The 14701-nt window shown below is 42.0% G+C and overlaps 1 protein-coding gene and 1 long non-coding RNA gene across 2 annotated transcripts in view; one reads left to right on the top strand and one right to left on the bottom strand.

Annotated features, from left to right (window-relative positions):
- The window catches only part of LOC139059024 (collagen alpha-1(II) chain-like), a 1291347-nt gene that overhangs the window by 70380 nt on the left and 1206266 nt on the right, over nucleotides 1-14701 (top strand). The window lies entirely within an intron of this gene.
- On the bottom strand, nucleotides 11722-14208 carry LOC139059582 (uncharacterized). Its single transcript, XR_011514212.1, has 3 exons — nucleotides 14079-14208; nucleotides 13144-13249; nucleotides 11722-11845 (listed from the first exon to the last, which is right to left on the bottom strand). It is a non-coding gene; the product is annotated as an uncharacterized lncRNA (long non-coding RNA).

The raw sequence follows: 14701 nt of genomic DNA, 5'->3' as shown, positions 1-14701 counted from the left end.
GCCACATACTGCTTGCTTTTGTCACATTATAGTGGTGCTTGCAAAGCCTCACAAACAGCAGCCTAGTAGGTCAAAATATGCTTTTGAGTATATGCTTTTCCAAAAAGAAACGCTGCCAAAGTTACAATAATGAAGAGCTAGGTAAATCCACTGCAATACTTTACTTTTTTGCCTGTATTCTTTACACCTATGTGGATAAGCCAGAGTGTGAATGTTACAGAAATGCACCAAATAAGTTGTTGAAATTATGCAAAAATGTTAGCGCAACTAAGCGTAGATTTATGTGCAATAATAGACACCAGCCTCAGTTTCTTTCCTTCCGACACAAACATAGTATATCTTCTTGCTTTGGCATTTAGACAAGCATATGTAGACCAGACAAGTCTATATTTGAATGAGAGCCTTCACAATTAAGCACCACTATAATGTGACCATTAGGGTACATACACTGTAAACAGTGCAGATGACGGCCTGAATTTCACAAGTGAAACATGTTAGCGAAAGCAGCAACTATTGACCCAGAAACTAATCAAATCCCACAAAATAAAAAAAACATACGAATGTGTCAGCGCAGCACCTGTTTTTGAAGTTACAGGAAAGTGGCATGCTTGTTAACAGACCTGCAACCACGGCACATTTGTACGTGTCCACCCCCTGCCTCTTTATGTGCTTTCTTGGCTTTGACAAGGTGTTACTGAATATTTGCTTGTCTGTTGGAAAAACAGATCAATTATCAGTCAGTGCACAGTGCGCCATGCCATTTCTCTATTACGTGGACTGACTTTGCGTCCTTAGCACTGCTCTCACCTATTCAGAACTAATAATCGCAAAAAGAGTTGTTCTACTTAAATCTACATGCCTGAACATGTGGGTTCTGCAGTTGAAATAGGGTAAATATGGGTCAAACGAATGTCATGTTCTGATGAACTTTGTTTTCATAATTTAATTGTTTATTTGGGCACGTAACCAGTCAGATCATTCGTACTAAAACAAGAAAACAAGTTCAACACACTGGTTTATACTGGTTGGTGCTCAATTTACTTTAGTACACACATTGAACAAACGACAGGCACTGAGAAATACCAACAACCACTAACTTCCAGACGGCATTATTGGTCACATGTGCACGTGATATAGGTACAAAAACCCAAACGAAAGTAAAGAAAGAATAAAGTACATTTTAACAGAAAAAGAACAAGACAAAACAAACTTGTTTTGGTAGCTAAGTCACAATCAAGGTGCAAATGACAGCTAAGGTTTGGCAAGCACACGTTTAGTTATTTTGTTCAGTCCCTCGATAACACAATTTCTTGTCTGATAGCAACACCGACGAGACATCTATGCATATCTTTATTGCACATGCCATTTTTGCCTGCTGCAAAATTCTTTTGTGATTATTCATTTAGTACCTGCTTCGCCTCTACTGGCGTTGCAGGGGGGATATACATTCTGTGTATTGTAACTTACATTCAAATCAATCACACAAAGCAGAGAGGGAATTATCTTTGAAAACTATGCAAAAATTTGCAGGTGGAAAACCCTTGCAGTTCCTTTGGTCCAAGGAAAAAATAATGTGAAGCATCACCTATAAGTAAAAAGAAATTAATAAACCTTTTTAGTGTAATCTCTTTCTTGTGAGGTATGATGATAGCCTGATAGGAATTTGTTTGGAACAGTATATGCTGTGAAATGACTTTAATTGAAGAGATTTTCTAGTCTTTTAAATCCTGCCATTTCAGCTTACCCTTACTCTCAGTAATACAAAGCCGTTTACTATGACTTCCTATTACAAATCTAACTGCCCTATTTTGAATACATTGAAGCATACCAGCTAACTCAATATTATGGGGATCCTAGCAAACACATGCTTGTTTGATTAGTGAAGGAACATAACCAAAATACAGCTGTTCGTTTAGGTTTTTGGGTAGCCGACAAAATGTGTAGGGTGGACATAAGACAGCTACTACACCGATAAGCATCATGGCCAAGCAAAATGAAGTTTATTCCTACATGGACGCGCGAGGGGGAGTCTGAGCAGACGATAGTTGGCTTTTTCTGGAGGCATGTGCAAAGGAACCCCAACATAACGAATCCACTAAAATCAGCAATTTGGTTTGTTGTACTGAGATTCCACCGTTTATTCAAGTACCGGTAATGAAATTCGCAAATGGATTGTTTTCCCTCGGAAAGGGCCGCAGTCAGAAAAAGCAAATCTGAATGACAAAAAAAATTGAATTTAAGAGCCAGCGACCAAAGATATGGTTTCATGGTGTTAACGATACCTTCACATAGGTAGTATGAAGCAAACCCAGCCTTGCTTTCGCATCCACTCAGTCCTCTTTGATACTGTCACACCCAGTGGGACGACACTATTATGAAAGGTGCCGGTAGTGCAGGTGAATGCTTTCCCTCTCTTTACCTTCCATGCATCTCTGAAAATAAAGATTATGCAGCGCCCAGTACTAAACACGTACGAAGACTGTGCACATAATGTCATGCCATGTCAGCATTTCCACTCTTTCTACACGCAGAATATCACGTCTAGAACAGGGTGTGCAGGCTTCAGATGCGCTCAGCTGTGCTCACATCCATGTGCAGCGGCGGCTGCGCTAGAAAAGAAGACACGCACGGACTGGGCCCCTGTGTGAGCTCCCTTAAGAGCTCAGTTTGTCATTTTTTGTTTCTGTAATAGGCTAGTGCAAAAAGTTTTGCTTCATTATTATTAGGAAAATTTCTACGCATGGTAGAAAAATCATGAAAGTAGAACATTTTATTACTTTTCACCCATCTCAATTGGAATATCGTACAAATGCATAAGCAGCCATTTTTGCCTTGTTTCATGTAGGATGTTTTTTTCATGCTCTAAGAAAGGCATATGTTTAAACGATAAGCTTGGTTGCAACATGAAAACAAATTGTGTAATGTCACAAGAGTTGCTGAAATCAAAATATATGTGTGATTTCCTTGCGACTGGAACACTCAGAATGAAAACGACGGGTAGTGCATCGAGCTGATATGAGAAGACTTTCAAGAAAGAATCTTTCTAGGTTTGGTAACATATTTAAAACAAAGGTTAACACATGGCCTCACGCCCTAAATCTAGAAGAAATAAAGTTCTTCTTAGGTTACTCTGTGTTCTTTCTTGAACCCAACAAATGTGCCTAGAAAAATAGGTCAAATCTACATCTTTGGCAAGGTGCGAACAAGAAACTCGCTTTAGCTGGCTGCAGTGCTCCCTGCGATGAATATGCAGGCAGAAAATTGTTACCCCAATGTGACTGTACCCCCAAGAAAACTAAATGTGGTAGACTACATCAATGCACATGAAAAAATCCTTAGTCTATGCTTGCTGGCACCCTGTGTCTGTATTGGCCTCTAGGAGAATTGTGGCCCCCACGTGCTGGAATCTTTCCGTGGCATAGAAAGCAATATTGTATGGTACCATCTGTGAAGTGTTATACAGTTTAATCAGCAGTTTAATCATGGCAGCAGTTTAATCACATTTACTTCCAGGTGTTTACATGTTTTAGGCATTGCTTGTGGGCATCTTGGCTACAAAACAACCTAGACCTTACGTCCCAGTCTGGTGTGTGGAGTAACAAATGCTTTTATTGGACCAACTTGATGCTTTAATATCTGTTATTCAGTTGACATGATCTTTCACAAAAGGGCTGTAGACAATTTTGCTGCAATAACAGCACTGTTTTCATAGCATTCGTCGTGGGGAGTGTGGCTTGCCCCTTTTGCCAGAGTTCTTGATGAACAATGATTTATTATCTGTCGGTTATATGTGGAACATGAACAGCTTATATTTTTGTCTCCTCAACCACACTTCTGCTGCACGTCTGCCAGCATCTCTACACAGGGTATTTTGACTGATGTCATACCAAGTGAGCACGCTACAAGCCTTGTGTGCATCGTTTTCATGTCTCTTTCAATGACCATATTTCATTTTCAGTGACTTTATCAACTAAGTGTCTAGCGGCAGCTGTGAACATTGGTACTCGTGAGAACTGGCACCAGGTTTGGTCGAATACGTCCAGTACTGCAGCACTGAGTAGTGAACCATGCTGTAAGAGTTGGAAACAAAATTGCTGCCTTGTAATTGAAACTTTTCAACCTTACAATCGAGGCTTCAATTGCCCAGCCAGCGAGCTGCAGCAAAGGTGTGAACTATAGTAATCTGATGCCACATTCTATGTCACAGCAATAGCAGCTGATCCCTCCAGTGGTGGCCCTCAAAGTCTACAGGCATCACTCTCTGTGCACGTGCTTGTGTAGGACTAGGCAGACTGTGCCAGTTTGTTCTTCAGCATTAACACTATATTCACGCTGTATCAGGAACACACTTTCTTAGCGCGAGAGCCCTTGACCCTACATTGTCACCAAGAGTCCTTTGTCCACCAACCTTTCCTTTGCCATGTCATTTGCTTCTGCCTTGATATCATGGAGCAACTTCAGCTAGCTGAAGCAATGATGGTGTTTGAGTACCCACACAGCCTTGCAGTTTTCGAGCCTGAACATTGCTTCATTAAAAGCTGACATGATTTGGTCTCAGCAGACAGATCAGAGTTAAAAAATAACCCTCATAAACTTCTTTCAAAGTCATTCTAATGGTGTCAATAATCCCGCGCCTTTTGATGTGATATTCAGCATTGTCCAAAGCAAGCTGGCGCTTAAAAATTAAAATAACTTTGCGAGGCAAGCTACTAGGCTACCACTGTCTCTTCAGCCAGCCTGAAATGTCTCGCAGCCATCAAAGCAAGAGTGCAAAAAAAACGACATAGAAAAGTGTGGCAGACAAAATGTTCATGGAAATCCATGTTTATGGACTGTTGCACTGACTGAAAAAGATGGTGGCTTCCCCATGCAGTCTTGATGTACACAGTTGTTTTGGTCACGAACAAACCACCAGTTGCCCAGTCCTGCACAAGCTTGTGGAATAAAATTTTTTGTGTGTGCATGTGGTGCAGTGTACCACATTTCATTTTCCTGAGGCTGCAGTACACTGGGAAGACTGGTTGCTACTTCAATAGTAGGCCCTTAGAGTATGGCAGCCCTTTGTTCACATTTTGCTGGAGATTGTGTCAAATGCGAATGCACACTGTTTTGCAGGACACGTCAGTTCAGTTCAAGCAATTAGACAGAAAAACCTCAGAAATAGTTTAAGCCTCCAAAACATCTTAGTACAGTCCCTAGTTTAGTGTAGGTTTCCACGTGATGTTTTGGCTTCTTCTGCGGTATAATGCTGTTGCTTGCTAGGTACTGGTGGTTTGATGTGCACACTCTCTCTTGCGTTGCTATAATGACAACATGTAACAAAGATTTTCCTTCCTAACAAACGTTGGGATACAGTGCCTGTGAGTTCATGTTTTAACCTGTCTTTCATTCGATCTGTGCATTTACATCGAACGTAAACTACAAAATATCAGCACTGAGAATCACAAAAGAACACACCTGTGTAACGATTCTGCCGAGATTGTTGGAGTGGTCAGCCACAGGGTGCAGCGCAGATAGAAATGCATCCTGAGTTAAAGCAAAATAATAATCGTTTATTAAATTAACAAATTTTATTCTGTGAGGCTTTTGGCATGCATACTAACTACCACTTTTGTATGTAAAATAGTTTTGCATAATAGCTGAGCAAGGCTAACGTCTCGCCCTGTGACTGTCAGCCAGTGCTATCTCATGGCAATGGTGGCGAATAGGGCACATCCTTTCAAATGGAACTTTTGTGGGTTAGATGAATTCAAAAGAACTTAGGTTCACATAATACATGACACCTTTGGTTAGAAGGATGTGCTGCATGCAGCACCAATGCCACGAGGGGCACTGCCTAGCACTTCCAGGGCCAGTCTTAGTACATAAACAATACAATTGTGCAACAAAGTGAACAGGCGGACCGCTGCTGCTCTAACTAAAAGATTGCATGCATCATGCAGATGTGAATGCTGCTCCCATCAGGAGCGAGTTGCCCTTTGGTGCACTTCACTTTTCTTCCTCTTTTGTCTTCGTTGCATGTTGGTACCATATGGTAATTATGAACAAAATTAAGCACCTCAGTTCCCATTCTTGGTTTACCACATGCTGTAAAGTCATCCAAATGTGCTTAAGACTTAAGAATGTACTTTAGCCATTTTGTCTTAACAATACATTTCCGCTTGGCTCCACTACACCTTTAGTGCAAATTCTAGACAATGCTTACAAAAACACCTACTCCACACAATAACACCTTCAATTAAGATTACACAGTCCATGGCTTCGACATGTGTACATACATACTTCCTACATGGTTACAATAAAAATATAAGTGACTGTTCTAATACGGACACTAAGCATACTGCATAACAGTCACCAGGTTCCAAAATAGTTTTTTGTTATCACACATAGGACGGCCACAACTATAAATTTAATTCTGGCACTGACTTATGTCACGGCCAAAACCGTCATAGTGCAATGAAAATTTTCGAATTTAGAGCAGTTAGACATAAACAGCGCAAATAGTTTTAAAGTGGTAAATAATGTTCTCGTATGGAATATGGCGGTAGAAGGCCATGCGCCTGAAACATAGGTACTGTTAGTCATATAAGCACATTCTTATATTTTTGCTTACTTTTCTTCAGATTGCATCAAACAGTTTGCTTACATGTATATTTTTCTGCATGGCTGTATCGTATTAGCCCTTATCTTTTCACATATCACTTACTGCAGCTTTACGCACATGCAAACACGCCACCTTCAGCTGAAGGCCAAACACTATGCTGTCCAACATACATACATTTTACAACACCAAACAGTAGACTTAGAGAATGAGCAACTCGTAAAAAGTGCAGTTCTTTCGAAAAACATTGATATATTTAATTTATTTATTTTATTTCATTTTACAGTACCCTCAGGGCCCAGAAGGGCGCTACAGAGGGGCTGCGAACAATAATAATAATAAAAAGTACATGCTCAAACAATTAATACTATTAAGGTGATAAATTCATAACATATATCAGTTATTGCAGTCTTGAAAGATGATGCCTCCTTGATGCAGGCGATGGAGGGGTGAAGGCGGTTCTACTCGGCACTGGTTTTCGGCAAAAATGAGACAGAGAAAAAATTTGTGCGACAGAAAGGAATGAACACTTTAAGTCGATGATCAAGACGCGACGACATGTACGCAGGCTCTGAAATCAAGCCTTGTTTAAGTGAGCTGTTTTGGTAAAACATTTTTTGAAAAAGGCAGAGACGGGAAATTTTTACTCGAATGTGCAAGTTAATAAGGCCAAGGTTTGACTTCATTAAAGAAACGCTAGATGTGCGGGAATAATTAGAAAGGATGTAGCGTGCTGACCTGTTCTGAACTGACTCAATTTTACCTGCTAGTGTTTTTTGACCATGGTCCCAGACAGATGACGCGTACTCTAGCTTCGGTCTAATTAGTGTTTTGTTAGAGCAGTAACTTCAGATGGGGTGTGGCTTTTGAGAAATTCCTGCGAATGTAGCCAAGAGATCTGTTTGCATTGTTCGTGATATATTCGATATGCGCATGCCACGAAAGATTACTGTTTAGCTGGATTCCAAGATATTTATAGGAAGTCACGTGCTCAAGGTTGGTTTCATTGATAATATAGCCTAAAGGAGTTGGTGAGCACGAGCGACGTGGGACAGACATAATTTTGCATTTATTCGGATTTAAGAACATTAGCCATTGTGAGCACCACTTTGAAATGTTATCTAGACCTTTCTGAAGCATAAAGTTATCATGCTGATTAGGTATTTCACGGTATAGAACGCAATCGTCAGCAAAAAGTTTAATAGAACTATTACCTATTTCAGGTAAGTCGTTTATATAAATTAGGAATAATAACGGTCCCAAAACGGAGCCTTCAGGAACACCTGACTTCACGGCGCAGTGCGGGGATACGGAAATGTTACCTGTTACAAACTGGGCACGGTTGTTGAGAAAATATTCTATCCATTTCAGAATATTAGGGTCAATATTAAAAGTACTAAGTTTAAAAAGCACTAAATGATGAGACACCTTGTCAAACGCTTTCGCAAAATCTAGAAAGATACAGTCACTGACTTGGCCTTTGTCTAAAGAGGAAGAAATGTTATGTATAAACGATATTAGTTGTGTTTCGCAGGAGTAGTTTTTGCGAAACCCATGCTGAGATGAAGTGAAGCAAGAGTTGGATTCAAGAAATGAGACAAGATTGGAAAATATTACGTGATCACGGATTTTGCAAAGCACGCTGGTAAGTGAAATGGGTCTGTAATTGATAGGATAATGCGGGTTACCTGATTTCAACAGAGGGACCACTTTCCCCACCTTCCAGTCTGCGGGCAAAATTGAGCACTCAATAGATTGGGTGAAAAGGTACATAAAAAATATAGAGGAGTAGACTGCAGTATTCCTCAAAAATTTAGAATTTATTTCGTTGGCACCACAGGAAGACGATAGTTTTAAATCTTCAATTAACTTCAACATCCCCGCAAAATTGACAAGTGGATCTATGGGAGAAAATCTTTGCGCATGTGCGGCACTGTATCAACACAGGAAATAGAAAAAGATTGCGCGAAAGTGTCATTTAGGACACCGCAATATTCTGCATTGCTCATGGCGTTACCATCCGTATCTGTAAGAGATATGATATTTTTCTCTTTTATCTGAACAGTGATCCAAAATTTTGACGGATTTGTAGAAAGGAGTGAAGGTAGATAGATATTAAAAAAACATCCTGCCCTTCTTTTATTGCGGTACGATAAGCATGGAGCGCACTAGAATAATCATTCCAACGAGTAGATGTTTGACTGCGTTTTGCAACACGGAAAAAGCGTTTTTTCTTGTTTGACAGTCTTGTTAGTTTCGTGGAAAACCAAGGAGAGCATTTCTTTCCGAAAAGTCTGCGCAGTGACACAAATTTAGCGACAAGGGACGTGGCTTTGCTCTTAAGCAAGTTCCAATTTTCTTCCACGGTACGGCTGAAAAATTCTGCTATACAGCCATCAATGAATACTGCATGCTCATAATTAATTGCAGTGTAATCCCCGCTCGCATAATCTGTAATAAATTTTGCATTGTTCTTCTGACATCTAACGGGGCCTGTTACAAAGAATATGCAAAAACCAGTGATCGCTTAGTCCATGGAAACAAGTTGAAGAATGTACTAAGTTTGGTTCAGTGACAAGGATCAAGTCTAGAGTGTTAGATGAAGTAGTGCCAGTTCTCGTTGGCGTAGAAACAAGTTAATAAAGTTTAGGCACAAGTTAAGGAAAGATTGATTTTCTGTTGACGTACCGACAACAAAGGGCGATACCGAAGTCCACCCTATTTTGGGGAAATTAAAGTCGCCTAAAAGGAGCAAGGGTGAGTGTGGAAATATTGAAACAAGAAAATTCAGAGTGTCATGCAGTTCATCGCAAAAAGTAGATGGTGCACTTAGCGGCCGATAACAGGCACAAAGCAATGTGTTTTGGTGGTTTATAACAATACCAACACAATCTATTCTAAAGACGACGCAAGTGGAATCCTATAAGACACTATATTGTCGGCGACGGCAATTAAAACACTACCGCCTGATTTTAGGTTGCGGTCATGACGGTGAACAACGTAATTCTTATAACAGTGGAACAGCTCTTCGCTAAGAATTTTATCGGTCAACCAAGTCTCGGTCAATACAACCGCGTCAGCGGCACATGGATCGAAAATAGATAATAGAGCGTCACGTTTATTAACTGCACTTCGCACATTCGATAAAAAAAAAGAGAAATCACGACATGGTTGGCTGCGTGGCCGGTGCCTAATTTCTGTTAAGAAAAAGACGCTTCAGAATAGTGGTTAGTAGCAGTGGACGATAATTCAGCAGTGCAGGGAACATTGCCCAATTGAAGTTCACAGACACTGTCGTTATCAGGAGAGTAAATATAACATTTTTGTTAATATATAGCTTGTTGTATTTCACAGTGAAAAATTGACCGCTTTCGTTGCAAAAGTCGTGCAGTTTAGTTCTGACAGCTCTAGTTGCCTTACAAAAATCTTCACTTACGGAAACACCAGTTGTCTTTAGCTTACTTTTAGAAGAAAGAATCGTTTCCCTTAGCTTAGACGATAAAAATCTGACAATAATTGGCCCGCTCATCGATTTCATTAAGGTTCATGCCTAATGCTGAATTTAAAACCGAGCAAATTTTCTCTTCTGACTGCGCCCAAGTTTCCGCAGTGGTATCTGCTACCCCATGAAATATTAGGTAGAGAGTTTTAGCCCAGCGGCTTTACGGCCAGCGGAGTGCAGCGGACGAGCGGAGACGCGACTGCGCATGCGCACAACGCTGAGGTGGCCAGCGGTTTTACGGAGCAGCGTTTACGCCCGCTAGAAAGCACTCCCCAGCGGAGGGTATACGCAGCGGCGAGCGTGCATAAGCGCGCCCGGGCGTGTATGGGAAATGCAAGATGACAGCCCCGAACATGAACACCGGCAGTTCTGCTTCGACGACGGCGACTGCGGCGCTGACCGGTACAAAACTCAGTACATTATTAACAAATAATGTGCTGAGAACATTTATTATACGTTTATTCAACATATATTGCATTATTTGACGTAGTAGTTCTGCGGAAACCCGCAAGGTGGGTTTCCGCAGAACTACTACGTCAAACTCTTGCCTTTGCTTCGTGTTGTCGACAAATTCGACTTCGCACTGCCACCTGCTAGCCGCCTGGTTAGCTCAGATAGTAAAGCGGCTGCCCCAGAAAGGCGGCGGTCCCGGGTTCGAGTCCCGGACCAGGACGAATTTTTCTTCAGCTATGAGGCTTTTCTTTCGAGGAACCCGTATGGGCTTCCTTTGTAGCAATTGCTACGAACAGGTGGATGTCTCATTTTCCCTTTATTCATATTGCATTCTAAAAACAAGCGTAATCCAAATTCATTTCTCAGTAACTCCTATTCTGACCACTAGGTGGGGCAGCAGAACGCTCCCCTCGGGCGGGTGAGTGATCCGCCGCGCTAAAAAATTTTTTCGCGTGCCGCTCCGCTGGCGCAGCGGTGGAGACCGCGAGCGGAACGAAACGTAAACCAGCTGAGCTAAAGGTCTCTAATTTTCGCGACGTGAACGGTCTTCAAATTCGTTGAGCCGTTGGTTCAATACCACCACTTGCGGCACGAGGCTTTCACCCAGTTGGCCATCAGATGTTCCAATGCATTGTTCAACTGCCGAGAGCCTGTTGTCGATATCGGCTATTCGTTGCTCCATTGAATATTGAGCCGCTTTGACTTCACTCAAGGCAGTCATTACTTCTTCGTGTTTATAATCAAATTTGCCGTGTTGCGATTTAACAAGCTGTAGCAACTCCTTCTTAAACAGGTTAGGATATTCTTTAGGGGGTCCAGGGTTTAGCTCTACGTTGCCGGACATACATAAAGCTTGGAAACAAGAACACATTCACATGCTAATTGTAACAACACCTGTCGGCCTGGAAGCACTATCAGCCAAACATTGTTTGACTTTTTACAGAAAAGTTTAGGTGCTGTTCTCACCTGCATCCAAAAACGAAAATGTATTTGAAGCATGTTGGCGGCTGCAGTGCTTCCATTCCCACTGATGGGGCGCCAGCCATTCCAGCTACTTTAAGGCGTGCCAGAGTTGATGCGTCTGTCGATTCGGCAGCCAGAAATGACAGCGCTTCGGCGAGGCATGGTTCGCTGGCATGAAAGAAGGCTTCAGTGGCCTCACAGTGAAACGGGTCCTCAGTCGACCCGTCGGGCGAGCTGGTACCTCCAACATTTGCTGCCGGAATAGCCAGCACCTGCGCATGGGCGACGCCGATCAGGTTCTCCCACGCAGCGAATCCGATGAATATCTGCATCCAAAAACGAAAATGTATTTGAAGCATGTTGGCGGCTACAGTGCTTCCATTCCCACTCCTTGTCTGGAAAACACAGATTTTAGCTAAAATGATGACTTAATCTAATTGGTACTGAGCATAATGCATCATGCAAGAAACTTGCATTGCACATTGCAACTTGCACGTCTGCGGCCTCTCCACAATCTGGCACAATGCGCTCAAGCTGCCTGCAAAACCTGGAAGGAGTCTATGATACTTTAAGAAGCTCGGCAAACATGGGAAGGACCTAAAATGAAGGCCAGAGAAGTAAAGCAAATTTTTAGCCCTTCCTCTCTATGTTTCTATGAATGTGAAGGTGCTAGCAAACGACGTATTTGAACTGTGTTTTTAATCGTGCAATGCTAGGGAGCACATTTTTGCAATAATAATGTGATAGAGAGGAATCACAGAAACCAACCTAATGAATTATTTTTCTAAGCTTGCACGAGGTTTTCGTCACTATGCTGATGCACACACCTGCATACGTCTACTGTGAAGTCTTCTTTCAGCTTTTATTTGATTGTCACATAGTAATTTACATTATACATCGTCCCGAAATACATCAAGTTGGGCTCCTTGAGTATTTTGTTTTCTTACTGGAACATACATGCCTATACAGGGCAAGCACTCAAATACATGCAAAACTGCCGTGGCACTGGCCACTCGAGGTTGACATGTTCGTACAGTGCAAAAGACGAGGACTGAAAGAAGTACACAACACAGGTGCTGTCTCTCTCTCTCTCACGCACACACGCACGCGCGCACACACATACACACACACATACACACGCACACGCACACACACACGCACGCACGCACAGGCACGCACACGCACGCACGCACGCACGCACAGAAGGCACTTTGCGGGATTCTCAGGCTTCTTTTCATGCTCCTAGAAACACATCATGTAGCACATATTGAGCCACAGAAAGTTGTACTGGGAAATTTTCACGTCGCTCTGCATTATTATAATTCAAACTTTTTATCTGATTATAATATTGGAGAATTTGATTAATAGATCAAGTAATTAGGTAATTAGGCATACTGCAGAAAATCTAAGTATTTCCAAGAGACACGAAACAACATTACCTAGGTTCTGTGCAGCTAGGTGGCCTATGCGCATTTTTTTTTAACTTTGGTAAAGTTACGTGGGATAACCTGCATACGTCCCAAGGAACAAGTGTCACACCAATAACTCTAAGTGATGTCGCTAAACGAGCCATGGCAATTAAAACATACAGGGTAAAAAAAGTAAAATCTAGGGAAGAACATACCAAGGCCTCTATTGTTGAAAACGGAAACTGATGGGAGGCGTCTGATCTCCGGCTATGAAGCTGCTTCATCCTCACAGCTGGCAATGAAACGGCCGCAGCCGTAGCCCTGAAATAAATTAGAAAAATTTAACACTACAATGATCACATTGAACACGAAAAAGCTGGTCGCAAGTTTATCTTGGAGAACATCTGCTGCTACATTAGGTTTTGTATATTGGTCAGCTTATTGTTAAACAAAGCTTGCCAAAATTTTATATCTTGATAGCTTTGCTATTCTCAAACTAAAACCTTTGCCCAACTCATGCACTTATGCATTACTTAAGCTCTGAGATGTTTACTGATACATTACAATGAATGGCTTCTAAGACAAATTATTTCACTCAAAAGGATGCATAAGTTATGAGTGTTACTGACATTGAATACCAAGGTAGTACCTCTTTATAATGGACAATGGCGGACCTGAAGCACATTTTTCTCACAGATGCAGGTTGATCGGTCTCCCTTTTTTTTCACAAGTACCAGAAATTTTGTTATTAATACCCGTGCAATACAGTATGATGCTGGGATATGTGATATGATTCCGAGTTGAAAAGCGCCACATTTTTGTGTGAATTTGGCACCTAGAATTCAAAACTCAATATCTGTACCCAATACGCAACGGCAAAGCAGCAAAGTAATTAACCATTAAACAAGTCCAGGTATCCAGTCCACAGCGCCAGCTGTTGCATAACAACATTGCACAAGCATCGACTGCATAGATATAGCGTAGCACGTGCACGGCAGGCGTAGTGGCGGCCTCCAGCAAAGAACACAGTCATGGGGCGACGCGCCCGTATGACCTATCGCCGGCAATGCTGTCGCGTAAATCGATATATCTCGTCACGGCACATGCATCGTTTTCTGGCCGCCGAGGTGTCGGCACCACTGGTACTCACCTACTCTGGCCGCCGCGGTTCAAGTGACGGCGTATCCAGTAATCTGAACCCAAGCAGGACACCTGTTACCGCCAAGCAGTACGCTTACTGTAAAGAGTTTCTTATACGCTGACCGGCAGCTCATGCGGCGTTGACCCGTAGTGCCTTTGGAAGCTCACCACACGCTTTTATTGCCACAAACGCACCGCCGACATTTCACGCCCGCAGATCAAAGTCGACGGGCGAGGCTCTATATGCTACGCAAGGTCGATTCAAATAGGTCGCGAAGCTTCGGGCGAGAAGCGGTTCAGTACAGATTGTCACAGACATCAGCATGGGGGCTTATGGGAGCAGCGATTGAAGCGCGACTATGTTTGGAGGGAACAAACATTGGGAAAGAAGAAAGAAAAACGCGTTTTTTAATTCAAACGAGACACAGTTAGATTAATTCAACGAAAATAAAATTCCTAGTCAATTTCACATATTCGTGATGAGTTAAGAAATTACATTTATTTTATTATTATTATAAATGCATTTATTTTCAGCGCCCATCGCTACAGGGGGCGTTGAGGCCACTATCACTCGCAGTGCAATGCACGTCTTGAAATGGGCAGAAAGGTGCACTCGCATCACCTGTTGAAATA

The sequence above is a fragment of the Dermacentor albipictus genome, chromosome 4 (genome assembly GCF_038994185.2).
Source record: "Dermacentor albipictus isolate Rhodes 1998 colony chromosome 4, USDA_Dalb.pri_finalv2, whole genome shotgun sequence".
Taxonomy (NCBI): Eukaryota; Metazoa; Arthropoda; class Arachnida; order Ixodida; family Ixodidae; genus Dermacentor; species Dermacentor albipictus.
Note: the sequence above shows the minus strand (reverse complement) of the source record. Positions and strands in the feature narration are given on the sequence as shown.